At 49.2% G+C, this 14,742-nt stretch overlaps 1 pseudogene across 1 annotated transcript in view; it reads right to left on the bottom strand.

Moving 5' to 3' along the window:
• LOC111166474 (large ribosomal subunit protein eL19 pseudogene) overlaps window positions 1–14,742 on the bottom strand; it is a 38,908-nt pseudogene that overhangs the window by 18,296 nt on the left and 5,870 nt on the right. The window contains exon 4 of the transcript XR_016389001.1: window positions 1–14,742. This exon is cut by the window's left edge and continues 18,296 nt beyond it. The product of XR_016389001.1 is annotated as a large ribosomal subunit protein eL19 pseudogene (transcript).

The raw sequence follows: 14,742 nt of genomic DNA, 5'->3' as shown, positions 1-14,742 counted from the left end.
CCCCTCAAGGCCCCTTACCTAGCCCCAGCCCAACCCCTACTGTATTGTTTGGTCCTGTCTGGAAAAAGTACCTGGTGTGTCTTTAGTATATCTAATCTGGATGGAGGTTCTTGGAGCATGTTGTAGTGGAAAGGGAGTTGATGGGCTTTCCAGCTCGAGGTTTTCTCTGAGAATGGGGAGCGGTGAGCTCTGTCTCCCTGTAGCCCAGGGGCCATCTAAATGGGGCTATGGAGTGAGGGAGGAGGGTGCTCCTTGGGGATCTGGGGGGCAGGTGCCAGCTGCATGCCCCAGGCCTTCCCCAAGCCTCTTGGCTGGCAGCCACACCAGCCCACAGAAGAGCTGGCTCCTTCTCTTAGGGAGGGGGAATCCTGCGGAAGGTCAGGGAGCATCCCTTGGCCTAGCAGCCTAAGATGGATAAGGTTGAGGTTACCATGCGAGTCATTATGGATCCTCCAATGGGGACAGCACATCCAGATTCTGGGGCTGTCATCAACCCAGTCCAGAAAATTATGAGGCACTGTGCTAAACTAAGCACAGTGTCTCCCTGAGGGTAGACATTCAATCAAGTTTTTCTGATAATGAGGGGAAACAGGTAAGAAGGAAGGCGAGTCACAGAAAGGCACAGGCTCTGCCTCTCTCACCTGCCATTAGCCCCCTCTTCTCTCCGAAACCAAGCCTATGCCCAGAACCTCTCTCAGATGAGATGTCTGAGCCTGTCACCTGATGGTCACTGGAGAAGGCACCACACTGTAGCCATTACAGGTACACAGGATGAGCTCAGGTGCCCCCTACGCCATCCTGGCAGAGTTGATCTGGGGCTCTGTCACAAATACGGCTGACTCAAGGTAGCTGCCAGGAGCTGGGGAATGTTGGTGCATTAGGATTCATGGAAAAACCTGAGGCACAGCTCTGGCTAGCACCTTGCAGAAACCAACTTGCTCTGGTTAGGACAGTGGCCTGGATATGAGAAGAAAGACTGACCTGCACGTGTGAATAATTCTTCTCCATGTATGAGTGATGTACAAGGTGCGTGTATACATGCTACAGGGGGACTCAGGAAGCATTCTGACCTGCGTACACAGCTGTGTATACATATCCCAGGGTGCACAAGTATATGTGGCATGTGAGTGTCTTCATGGAATTCTACCTTTTCTCTGCTCTGGGACTTCTTTTCTTGTTTTCTGGTAAAACGGGAAGTGGGAATGTCAGTTTCACCGTCCCCAGCCCTGCTCCCTTGTGTAGAGGTTCCCTGCCTCCATTTGCCCATGACAGCAAGCATTGGATCCCTCCCTGGTCCTGAGTGGGGGGTTCTAGTTGCTTACTGGCCTGGATGACTCCATCCTGCACCGATTCCTTCTTCCCCTAGTGTGCCCCATGCCACTCCCGCATCTAGTGTCCAAGTCAAGGGGAGAGGTGGGAGGAAGTGGGGTGATGCTATGGGAGTGGGTGTAGGAAGGGTGGATCAGATACTGTTCGATTTTGCCCGGGTCCCTCTGGATCACTGCTGCTCATTTAAAATTCTGATTTAAAGCCGAGCGGCTCTTTAAATTTCCACATTAGCATGCTGCCCTGATGCCAGGCCAAGATGTTGGGATGGATTTGGCAGGAACGCCTCCAACAGCAGCACTTGCCAACAATAAAACAACGCATGAATAAAAGAAGGCTGGCTTGGTGGCAGCGGCAGCCCAGGTAGCTGGGTGAGTCAAGGAGGGGCCCTCATATGCGGAGGCTCAGAGACATGAAGGCCTGTGCAGGGCACATGGGAGCGTAATACTCCGCGGCTGTCTTGGCCCTCACCCTCAATCTGTGCCTGTAGTGGAATCTGGAGTGAGGGCCCGGGAAGGACGGTGGTTCCTACCCTGCGCCTGTCTCACCCCCCTCTCCACAGGGTTATCTTCCTGGAGGGGACAGATGTTGCTTTTGATGAGGACACAAGGACTTGGCCCATAGCCTGAGTTGTCCTACTTCATTAGGGGCCCAGAGAACAGGTGGGGTCAGAGAGAACAACACTGCCTAGAATGGCTTCCAGATCCATGACCCCGGGTGCCTAGGTGCTGAGGGGCACTGTCAGGATAAGGGGGCTGGGTGAGAGGCTGCCATGAGGACTGGGTATTGGTCCTGAGCTGGGTGGGAGAGATGCTCTGGGCCGGGTGGTTGGCTAGAATGAGGAGTGGCCAGGGAGAGCAAAGGGCTGCTGGGCCTGGCCTAACTCGAACTTTCTGCAGACTCGGGAATGTTATTTGAGGTCAGATGGCAAAAGGGCAGCGAAGAGGTCAGATAAAGCGCTGGACTGAAGCCTGGCCACTCCTAGAGGTCATTTTGTCCACCCCTGCTTCCCAGGGTCTAGAGAATTCAGCTCCAAAGGACTTGAGGCCGCTGGATCCTGTGTTCCTCTGCTCCAATCACCTGGCTGAAGCTCATCACCAGCCCCCAAGAGATTTCAAGAAACAAGCGGACTATCCTGCTCTTACCATCTATCCCTTCCACTTGGTCAAACCATCTTCTTCCTTGAAGCCCAGGGGAAGAGACAGAAGCAAACAGAGGGGTGATAGCAGATGGTCTCTGCAGTCTCAGCTAAGGCAGTAAGGCAGAAAAGAGGGGTTTTATGCAGAGCACCCTTCCCCAGTGGAACTCCTCCCTTCCAGCTCACGAGTGATTTCAGGCCCCAACATGGGGAGACATTGTTGGGACTTTGAATTCTCTCAATCCCTGGAGAAGCTGGAGGGCAGACAGGCAGGACCAGGCTTGGGCAGGGCAAGGGCCCCATATCCTGGGACTTGGCCTGTCCTGTCCTGATAGCTTTTTCCAGGGAAAATGAAGTGGCCTGGCCTCCCAGGCACCTTGTTCCCTGTTCCACACATTGCAGGTGAGTCAACACTGGGGTGGGGGTGTGGCTACTAAGCTGAGTTTAGGCCAGAGAGATGTCCTTCTGTCATTTTTTCATTCACTCAACAAATATTTTCCAAAGAGCTGCTTTATACTAGGCACTGTGCTGGGCACTGGGAGCACACTGGTGAACACAGACAGACATGGTCACTGTCCTTGTGGAACTTTCCATCTGGTGAGGGAAATAGGATCATTATTCAAATGACTGCACAAATCAGTATGAAATAACTGCGCTAAATGTTATGAAAGAAGAATATATAGTACCATGAAAGTATATAATCGGGGGACTTGGCTGAGTCTAAGGAGCTGAGGGTGAGCTTGCAAAGGAGACAGAGAAAGAGCAGCTAGAGTGGTAGGAGAACCGGCAGTGACATCACAGAACCAAAGGACGAGGTGGTCAACTGTGCTGAGAGATGCTGCAAGCTGGTGAGACACCTATCTGCCCTGACTCTTCACCTGCTGGTTGTGAGTACAGGCATGGAAAGGCTCTGGCATGGTGCCTGGCTCACAGTTGGTGCTCTGTAATGATAGCTCCCTTTTCCCCCTCCCTAAGCTGAGCCTCCCTCCAGGGACCCCAGCTTTCTGGAACAAAGGAACTGTCTAGGCTTAGCCTCCTCTGTCAACTCAGGCCCCAAACCCCAGCCATCCAGTCGTCAGTGAGGGACTCTGGGCCTCTCCACATTAGTCCCTTTACATAGAGCTCTACCATCCCCCAAACTACTTCTTCCTTTGCATTGGTCTTCCATGAAGAGGGGCTTGGAGAAAGATGGCATTCTGGCTGTGCTTCTGGGGCTGAGTCTGAGAAGGCAGTTGGAATCCTCAGCAGCTCTCAAAGCTGCCCGGGGTGAATCTGAGTGTCTTAGGTAGCGAGAGGGAGTAGTGGGGAGATGAGGAGGGGGGCTGCCCACCCAAGGCGGCGTAGAGCCCAGAGCCTTTTCCATTGCAGACACCCCATCTGTCTCCCACAGAAGGCTCGGGCTAGAGGAGGTGCCGAGGAGGGGGTACAGAGGGTGAAACTGCACAGTCTGAAAGTGAGTACCATGGCAGTGAAGGTGCTGACTGGGGAGAAGGTGGAGGGTCAGGGCGGGGAACCGGCAGGAAGAACTAGAGGTCAGAGGCTGGGAATGGAGGTGGGGAGGGTAGGGGCACTGCATGCTACTCTCCCATATAGCTTTGTGTTTGATTTTGATTTAAGGTTCCCTACCCCACTGACAAGAGGGCAAAGAATCACACTTTTCTGGCTAACAAACTAATGATGTTCCTAAGCCCGGGGCCAGGCTGGATTTATGATGCTTCCTTCTTCCCAGCAGTCAGACCTTTGCCAAACCTTAAAATAATATTTTAGTTAAACTGGATGGCTTCCAAGGTGTTTTCTTTCACATATTACTTTAACTGATCCTGCTAAAGTCCAGGGAGGTAAACATTATTATTATTCACCTGTAAATAAAGCAACAAGGAGTTTCAAAGATTAAGTGAATAACTTGGATCACAGGAGAGTAAGGAGAGGGGACCGGAACCTAAGCCTCCTGACTCTACATGCAGCCATTAGGCTACTCTTGGGCCTTCCTTGTTCCTCATTTTTGTTGATTATTGTACCACCTCCACTGCCAGGTCAAGTCTGAGGTTTTCTAGTTGAGAGCTCAGACCTCCTTCCCTGAAAAACCCAGGCCTTGTTGAACACACATCGACACAGAACCCCCCTTTCTAGAGTCTAATCCAGACATTAGAAAACTGGACATCCCCAGAGGGGTGAGTCTCCCATATACGGAAATATGAGAGCGCTCTAGACCGGAAGTGGTGAGGACGGAGGGACGGGGCAGGGTGTGGGGAGAGGAAAATGCCAGGCCAGGAAGCAGCTCTGTTGGCATCCATTCCAGGTCCTGAGTGGACCCTTGGGAATCCCTTTGGACATCCCCTCCCCACATTCCAAGTTCTAAATACTAGTTTTTTTCCTCTACCTATACTTAAGAGAATATGATTCCACAGCTTCCCTACCTACTCCAGTCTTTTCTCCAACTCTTCCCTGTTTGGAAATTCTTCCTAGGGTGTAACTTTATAAGGCTGCAGCTTATTCCTTCTAAAACAGATGCCAAGGGAACCCAAGACAGGGCTTCGGCTATTAAATATAAATAGACAAGGGAGGGAAACTGAATATAGAGACAGATATTATATCTCTCAGTCTCTGCGAGTTATTAGGAAGAAGGCACTAGTGGTTGCTAAGCAACAGGTCTCCATAGATGACAAGGCACCTAGAGGAAAAGCCTCCTTTGACTTAATATTGGGGTGAGAGAGTAGGGAAGGTGGGGGTCGAAGGGCTATAGACTGGCAGGCTGGGCTTCTGGGGAATGGTTGGTGTGTCCTCCAAGACCAGCCCTATTACCCAGGCCTTGGCAAACTCCGCCTTTATAGCCTTCAGGATTGGTGGAAGGAGGAAGGCCTCAGGCACTCCTCCCTTCCTGCCGGGAGGCAACCTGGTTTCCATAGCAACCCAGAAACAAACCTGGCCTTGTTTTGCTTAGGGCTTCTCTGTAACCCCCTCAAGGAGCACCAGCTTTCATAGAGCCCTTTCTCTGACCCCCACCTTCTGATTTGAGGGGCAGGGCCCACAGAAAGGTTAGGGGTGGGGATGCCACAGAGCTGGTACACTTGGCTCTAAAGTGACCTGTTAAGATTCTAAAGGGGGAGTGACTTTTAGGGAAAGGACTTCCAGGTGTCCTCTGACCTCTGCACCTCCTAAGGGCTGAGAAAAGCAGGGGCAAGTGGTGGCATCAGAAGCAAATTCTGGGCCCAGGCTTCCTTTCTAAAGATCAGGCACAGGCTGGGGCTGGGGGTCAGGAAGAATGAGGAGGCAGGGTCTTTTTTTGCCCCTTGGCCGCCCAGACCCCCATCCTCCTAGACCTCAAGTCCTCTGTCATCAAGCCCCGAGAATGGAGATATAGAACATTAACGTATGTCAAGTATAAGTGAGTGGCACCGAGGGGCATAATCTGTTTTTCTAATATGACCACAAGCAGAGTGTTAGAAGAATTAGGCCGACAGCTGCTGGGTTCCCCCTCCCTTTCTACCCCCCCTCCTCGCTCTCCCTCTCCCTTGCTCCTCGGCGTTTGCACACACCAATGGCAGCCGAGCCCTGCTCGCGATTTCTCTTAATCTTCCTCCACCATCCTGCGCTCTTTCCGCAGGCGGTGCTGCGAAACCGGCAGAACTCCGCGTCACACCTTACTGCTCTCTGAGATTGCTCCACAGAGAGCTGAAGGAGATGGCAATTCGGTGCTGATGCCGGCTGGCAGCAGTGGGGAGAGGGGAAGGAGGAGAGAGAAGGAGGAAGGGAGGGGGGAAAAAGTTGGCACGGATACCAAGTTTTTCCCTAGAGAGACATGGTTTGGGGGGGGCGGTAGAGAAGAAGGGAGAAAATGACACAGAGAAAAGGAAACGAGGAAAAAGAGGCAGAGGGAGAGTGACAGAGGCAGACAGAGAGAATTAAAGTTCTCTCAGACATTCACATGTAGGTATCCTTAGCACACCTCACTCATGACCCTCTAAAGATCACACCACCCAGTGGGGGTTCCCAGCCCCCACTCTCTCTCTCCTTCTCTCTCCCCCAGCCAACCTGGAAGTCAAATAGGTGGAGGCATGTTGTGTGTAGTGGTGCAAGTGTGTGTGTGTGTGTGTGTGTGTGTGTGTGTGTATACGCCTGTATGTTGTCTGTTTTGGATCGCAGTAGAATGCAGTATGTAAATGAGATGGTTATTACCGCAATGTTCATCAAGCTGAGCCGAGAAGACATTAATAGCCTGATGAATATGCATGTGAATTTGTTAATTAAGTTAATTATTCTGCTGAAAATGCATTCGTCTTCCAAGGACATTTTCCCAATGATTTTTACATGCTCTAGCCATTAGTCATGCTATATTTTATCAGGGAAATGAGTTTGCTTAAGTTGTAAAAAAAAAAAAAAAAGAGAGAGAGAGAGCAAGAAGAGAAATAGAGAAAGGAAGAGGGAAAAAATGAAAGAGGAAAATGTGTTGAAGTTGAGAGTCGGAAGGCATCTGAGGCCAGCCTGAAGTTTGAGGCCCAGCTGGGCTTTTGAAGCCTGCCCTCGATTTTTATGGGTATCTCACTCTACAATTTTTGCCCTGTTTTTGATGACAAACTTTTTTTTTCCAGTGCCAAATTTCCAACACATTAATTAATTGTTGTAGCCAATTAACTGTAGTTGTGCAAATGAGTTTAGCACTAATTACCATGCAGTGCCTGTAATCACATAAAAAACTTGCTGAGAGAGAGAGAGAGAGAGAAAGGAGGGATGGGAAGGGAGTGGTGGCAGGAGAGGAGGGTACCTGGAGTAGAGGGGCAGCCAAGGGAAGGGAAGAGGCAGGGGCCCTGAAGTTTCCTGATAAGGCACCATCTTGGCTTCAAGGGCAGGTAGCTGTCTCCACATTCAGGACCTCTGACAATCAGGAAATCTCAGAGGGGATAAAAGCCAGTAAATAGTGATCTCCTTTTGTCTAAGAACTTCCATCCAGGGAATTTCCTGGCGGTCCAGTGGTTAGGACTCCATGCTTTCACAAACAAGGGCCCTGGTTCAATCCCTGGTCAGGAAACTAAGATCCTGCAAGCCCCTAGGCACAGCAGAAAAAAAAGAAAAAGTCCACCCAAAAAAGAGGTTTAGAATGGTTACCTCTGGTTGCTTCAACAATGCAAAGTACTCCCTATACATTCTGAAGCCCTCAGTGTTTATCCCCCATGGCTGGAATTACTGGATAAGGATGGAGGGCACCATTGGAAGAAGATGTGCCATTTCTGATGGGCCATGGAAGATGGAGAAGAGTGATATGCGCTCTCAGCCTGGTTCTGGAGCTTTAAGTAGACAGGGAAAGTTGTTATAAGTCCACCACAGCTACGAGAATAGGCCAAGGGAGCAATGGTAACATCAACTGTAAAAAATCCAGTTCCAGCAGGAGGTGGGAAGAGGCAGCGTTTGGGCTGACTCTAGGTTTCCACCTGTCAGCTTCTACCAGTGCCCAGAGGCTGAGGGATAGACCAAATGATTTCTCTAGCTCCTTCTGACTTAGCTGTCCATGATTTGGAGAGAAAGAGCAGTGGTAAAGTGAGGACTAAGTGTGAACTGGCATTTTTTCTTTTTTTTAAGCAGATAAAGGCTTGTTTTTTATTGAATGAGTGATCTATGTAATTGCCGAGGCCACTCTGAACAGAGAAGAGGGAGAGAACTTTATGTCTTGGTCTCTTCCTCCTTGGACAGAGTCTTGACGATTTCCTCCTTCTTGGCCTGGAGCCGCTCTTCGCGCTTTTGGGCTTCCTTGGTCTTAGACCTGCGGGCCTCAGCCTGGTCCGCCAGAAGCTTCTTGCGAGCCTTGTCTGCCTTCAGCTTGTGGATACATTCCATGATAATCCACTTGTTTTTGAACACTTTACCCTTCACTTTCAGGTACAGGCTGTGATCACATGGCGGTCAATCTTCTTAGAGTCACGGTATTTTCTGAGCAGCGGGCGCAGAATTATCATCCTCCTCAACCAGGTTACCTTCTCGGGCATTCGAGCATTGGTAGCACCCTTTCTCTTACCTATGCCCATGTGCCTGCCCTTCCGGCGGGCCAAGGTGTATTTCCAGCATCAAGCCCAGGAATGGACTGTCACAGGCTTCCAGATGATCAGCCCATCTTTGATCAGCTTCCGGATCTGCTGATGGGAGTTGGCATTGGTAATTTCATTAGTCTCATTGGGGTCCAACCAGACCTTCTTTTTGCCACAGCGGAGGACACCGAAGCCAAGCCTTTTCTGAAGCCTGAGCATACTCATGCCTGCGGCCGCAGCAGCAAAACAGTGAACTACCATTTTTGATTCCACTTTGCTTTCCCCGAACCATGTCCCAGACACTGAGCCTACCCAAGGGATGTGTGTATGTGTGTGTGTGTGTGTGTGTGTGTGTGTGTGTGTGTAAATGACCTATAGTTCCCCACCACACTAAAATAAAATTAAAATGCTATTTCTCCCTTACTGCCCCCCACCCCAGAATAGAGAGCTCACTTGTCATGGGACTCAACTTCCTCAGACCTCAACAGAGATACACTCAACTTCACATTTCCAAGGAGACCCTTGACCATTTATGCTCTGATAGACAGACACCCGAAGGCTGAGTCCTCCCTTTCCTATTCTAGGTCCCAGGTCTTGGGCAGATTGCTCATGGGCTCCATCCACTTCAGTCTTGAAGCAACAAAGGGGAAACAATTTGAAGGGCATAAGCCATATTGCCCCCTGCTTCATGACACTGATCTTCTAACCTATGAACCAAAGTTAGCTGTGAGGACCTGAAGTGGCCCAGGCTGCTCCAGTGCTCTTCCTGCCTCCGACATCTCTCTTCTGGTTCTGCCTACACCCTCTTCCCAGCAACCTTCGTCAAGGTCTGAGAAAGCCTGGTGTAGTAGAAAGAGCCCTACTGTCTTGAGTTCCAAGCTCTTCTTTGCCATTTAACAGCATGTGATTGTGGGAAAATCATTTACGATAAGGCTCAATTTTCCCTGTCTATGAAATGGAAATAATAATAGGTGCCATGCCTGAAGGGTTAAGAAACTTAATAATTGTGATTATAAAACAACACTCAGGACACCAAGTAAAACAGGCTCTTTCATTAGTTGCTAGTGAGTACAAAGTGGGAGCACAAAGTGTTCCTTTTATGAAAAAATATTTTATTTTTATTGGCGTATACTTGACTTACAATGTTGTGTACAAAGTGTTCTTTAACAGGTGAATGGTTAAACTGTGGTACATCCATATCATGAAATAAATAAAAGAAACAAACTATTGAAACATTCAAAAACTTGAGTGGATATCCAGAGACTTACGCTGAGTGAAAAAATCCAATCCTAAAAAGCTACATAGTGTATGACTCCATTTTTTGAAAGAAAAAATTTTAGAAGTGGAGGATAGATTAGTGGTTGCCAAGGGTTAAGAAGGGGGTGATGTAGGCGTGATTATAAAAGAGCAACATGAAGAAACCTTGTGGTGTTGGAACTGTTCAGTATCTTGACTGTAGTGGCAGATGTAAGAACTTACACAGGTAACAATATTGCATAGAACTTAATATACACACATACACAGGTAAAACTGGGGAAACATGGATCGAACTAATGTCAGTATTCTGGTTGTGATGTCACACTATAGTTTTACAAAATGTTACTACTGGGTAAATGTGGGCAAAATGTACAAGGGATCTCTCTGTATTATTTCTTACAACTGCATGTGAATCTACAATTACCTCAATTTTTTAAAAAGGATATGATAGATTATTAATGTTTCTGCTGGGTTTAGGAGAAAGAAGGGGCTGCCCGTGTGTTTCCACTGAAGAATTCCAAAGAGGAAGATTAAAAAATATTATTCTTATTATGGTACATCAATAAAGTAATCATACCTATGGGGAGGGGGGATATTTGTATCTGTTGACCCAATAATTTCACTTCTTGGAATTTACTATAAAAAAATGCATGAAGTTTTAGGATAGGATGTACATCATGGTATTATTTATAACAGTAAATATGTCTAAATGATTAAAATAGTGGATGAGCTTTATACATCATAGCATATCTAGGTGATGAAATACTCTATAGACTTTAAACATACTTAAAAAAATATATACACTGAGCACAATGCCTGGCAGTCAATAAATGGTAGTTCACTTTACTGGGATGTTCTGGGTATTAAAAGAGCTAATGTAGGTAAATGCACTTGACAAACTGTAAAGTGCTTGGCTAGTGCTCTGTGTTGCTATCTTTTGTTTTTTTCCTTTTTTGGCTGCGCCATGTGGCATGTAGGATCTTAGTTCTCTGACCAGGGATCAAACCCATGCCCCTTGCAGTGGAAGCGCAGAGTCCTAACCACTGGACAGCCAGGGAATTCCTCTGTGTTGCTATCTTAATGGCTGTCTCTCCCAGCTCCATCCTAGATGAAGCTGTACTTCCAGGCAGAACACTACCTAAGGAACTCCTAGCTGGAGGCATGGGAATGGGGAAACTGACTTCTTTGGGAGTATGAGTCAAAGGATTGGGGCTACTTCCGTTCCAGGAGACTGCCACCCCCTGCTCCAAATCATCAGTAAAACTATGGACATCCTCCCCAGCACACGCACATACTCACATTTGGCCTATAATTCCAGGGGACTCATAGAGTCTTTGACACGGTGTCAGCCCTGATGATTCCATAAAATTAATAGACTCTATTGTATCAACCACTGTTGACTGAGCACCTACTCAGTATCAGGCACTGTCCTAGGTACTTTACACACATGATTTCACTAAACTCTCTTCACCACCTTAAAAGGTTGTTTATCTGCATTTCACAGACAAGGACACTAGGGCTAAAAGAGGTTAAGCGACTTACCTAGGTGGCACAGCTCGTAAATGGCAGCACTGGCATTACACTCTAACCACCACACATACTACATTTAGAAGAAATGGGGAGGAAACTGCACTGAGGCCCACATCTGGAGGAGCCCCAGAAAAATACCCTTTGTTCTTCCAATGCCCCTTGGGTGGACATAGACTTAAACTCATACCAGGCAAAAGAAAAATCTCTGAAGAGAAGTAGGTCCATTTTGAAGTCTTATATCCCATGAATAAGTTTTTCCATGTGTCTAACCTCTATCCTTTCTGCTAAAATCCAATCCCTTTTCCTCTCTTGTTTCCCGTGGGGATGGTGAATATATGACATGGTGCCCCTCCATGAAAGGTCCTGAGTCAGGAGGGGATCGAGGAATTTCTCTATTGAGGCCTCAGTTCCCTTGGTCTCTTGGATCTTCCCCAAGGTATCAAACCAAAAGATGAGGAGCAGAAAATGGACCAGGAAGAAAAGCAGAGAGAGTAGCCTACCCAGACCAAGGAGACCAACTTGGAGAATGGCCTGGGACTCTTTCAGGACCTAAGTCCTGGGCTCAGGGTGAAGTTAAGGTGGTCAGTTTTCCCCACCAGGCTCAGCAGCCAGCTTCATGTTTGACATTTATCCAGCTGTGGAGGTCTGGCCAGCATCCCTCACGCCAGAGCCTCTTGTTTGTCGCAATGTGACATCTCTATAGAAAGGAGGGATCTGGGGCTTCTGCCACTCTGCATTTATTCCTCCCGTCTCAATACTACCTTGCTGTACTTGCTCAGGACCAGCCAGCCTAACGGGAGGAGCTTAGAGAATAATCTGAGGAAAAAGAATAATCTTATGAGGAGGAGGCTAGGATCCCAAGACTAGGTCCAAAGCTCTTTTCTCTCAACATGAGAGCCAGGAGGGAAACTGGGGCCTGAGTCTAGACACAGATTGGGAACAAGAGGTGTCTCCCCTCCCTCCATCCTTCCTTCCCTCCTCCACGCACTATTCTACCCTGCCAGGGCCTAAGCATGCTCACAGCTCACTTTGGCTTCCCTTGGCCCATCTACCTTATGGACAGGAGAGAGTTAAAGGCATGGTATGGGCAAGCTATAAATTTCCCATCAGTGTGGGGAGAGGAGGACTGTTGGCAGAGAGGGGGTTGGGCTGGGGGGGGAGGGGGAGCTGGGAAAAAGCCAGGAGGTTGTCTCTAGGTAACAATAAACACTGCAAGCAAGGAGCAGCTGTTACACTTACTCTCTCTGCATCACAATGCTGAAATAACACTAATAAACCAGTGTGCCCAATACACAGGCATATACGCATTTAGGGCCAAGCCCCACTGTACCCCTAGGGCTGCCCTTTGCTCCAGGTCAGGGGCCTTGGTGCCAGTGGACGTACCTGTCTTGGCCTGGCTATACTTATGTGGAGGATGAGGACTGGTGAGTCAGTCTCAGAGGCAGAGTGGCATTCTCAGAGGAAGGGGGTGATTCCAGGTTCAGATCCTGATGGCATTCACTGATAGGAAGAGGTCAAATGGGGTAACTCTTGGCTGGGAGTTGGGAGGAGGGGAGGAGAGTGAGAAAGAGAAAAGTATAGGGAACAGACAACTACTTACTGATGTCTTACTATCTGATGTCTTCTCAGATTGGAGGGCATGAGGTAGCCAGGAGTGGAGTCAGCTGAAGGGAGGTGGAAGAAAAGGGGGACTGAGGAGAAGGTTTAAGAGGAGGAACACGTGGTATTGAGGAGTGATCCTTGTATCTCCTGGGGCTGAACTCCCTACACCTGCCTACACCCCACCTGGTGCACCCAGGCTCCCCCTCAGCACCACTTTTATACCAGAGCCAGGTGATATGTCAGTTCAGTTCAGGATTGGGCTTTATTATGGGTGTTCCAGCAGGGGCCCCTGGGCTCCTGATGCTGCCAGGGAGAGCTGGGGGAGTGGAGCTGATCCCATCTTCCTACACGAAGAGCAGCTGGTCTGTCCCTTCCTCCAATCAAAACTGTCTCTGGATCCCCAGGAGCATCCCGCAGAGGGCCCCTCATCCCAGCTGGACAGCAGAGCCGTCATCGGTGAAAGGAGTAGAAATAGGCAAATGGAAACTTAGGCTCTGTCAGAGAACTCCCCTCCTATTCTCCTCTGAGGTTAGAAGGAGGATATCTATTATGTGTCTGGATACACTGGTATCCGAGATCCCTGTTTCCTTTTGCTGAAACAGGGAGGCCCTTGGGACTGTGGTCAGAAGCACAGCTGATTCTCCTGGTCCACTTTCTGGCCCTGTTCTGCTGATATGACCTCAAACACAGTAGTCTATCATCCCCCTGATTCAGAAAGTCAGGAGAAGATGCACATTGCCCACCTGACCTGTAAGGGAAGAGAAAATCAGCACCTTTGAAGATCATGGTTTCTGTTTCCAGCGAAAGAGTACTGAGACCAAGTAGTGGTAATCCTTCCAGGTTCTGGTCCTATAATAGTGCCTTTTTCTTTTCTTTTTTTTTTTTTTTAATTTCTAAGTCGTGCTGTGTCAGCTGGGTACCCAGACCTCTGGGCAGGTAAGTGAGAGTAGGGAGGAGTAGCCGTGTCTGCCTGGAAAGCCCCTTTCCTGAAAGGTGCCTAGGAACGCTGAGCTGCCTCAGCACAGAACCCTCTGTGCAGCCCATGGATACACTGGGGCAAGAGTAACTAGCCTCTCCTATCCTTTCCTCACTGGGAAGCCTCTCCCTGGGAATGCTCAGCCTCCCTGCTATCTTCTCTCCCATTTCCCTCTCTTCCTTCTTAGCTGGGGCCTCTCCTTGCCCCACAATCCAGATGACAGACCTCTATCCACGGCTCAGAGTGGGGGAGAAATGGGGTAAAAGAGACCTCTAACAGGCCTAGACCCCCTTCCCTTCTGTTGTTTTCATGAGCCACCCCTGTTGCTATGAGCCACCAGAACCTTGAATTCAGGTGAGCTGCCAGCAGCCTTCTCCCTCCCCACAGCCGCTCCAGCCAGGAAGATACGCACCTAAAGGGCCCCAGAGCCCACTGTCTACTCGCAGGGCCACAGCCCCCTCCTGCATCCCTAGGAATCTGCACCACAGACACACTGGGATGAGTTAGAAAGAAGTGCGACAGACCCCACCATGTGCTCTGTGCTGGAGCAGAGGGCCAGCTGCCTGTACAACAGAGCAGGATCACCAGCCAGGAGAGCCGGCACAACTTGGGCACAGAGCCTTGTCGGCATGTTAGAGGGGGCAGGGGAGGGGATGGGGTAAGAAGGCTGTTTCAGGAGCACACATCTCCTCCTGGCTCCCTCTCTGGGCACTGTTTCTTCTCCTTGGCTTCTCTCCCTGGGTACTGATGGATATCATGGCACTGCCACCTCTGAAATATCTTCCTTCACTTCTTCCATGGCTTTGGGAGCTAGAGAGGGGATCTGCATGATAACCTTCGAGGTGTTGAGGTGGGAGGTTCAGACATCCAGCTCTCTCACCAACCAATGGGACACA

The sequence above is a fragment of the Delphinapterus leucas genome, chromosome 19 (genome assembly GCF_059928025.1).
Source record: "Delphinapterus leucas isolate spDelLeu-1000000601 "Yukka" chromosome 19, BTC_Dleu_Yukka2, whole genome shotgun sequence".
In the NCBI taxonomy this organism is placed as follows: Eukaryota; Metazoa; Chordata; class Mammalia; order Artiodactyla; family Monodontidae; genus Delphinapterus; species Delphinapterus leucas.
The sequence above is the reverse complement of the archived record's forward strand: the minus strand, read 5'-3'. Positions and strand labels throughout refer to the sequence as shown.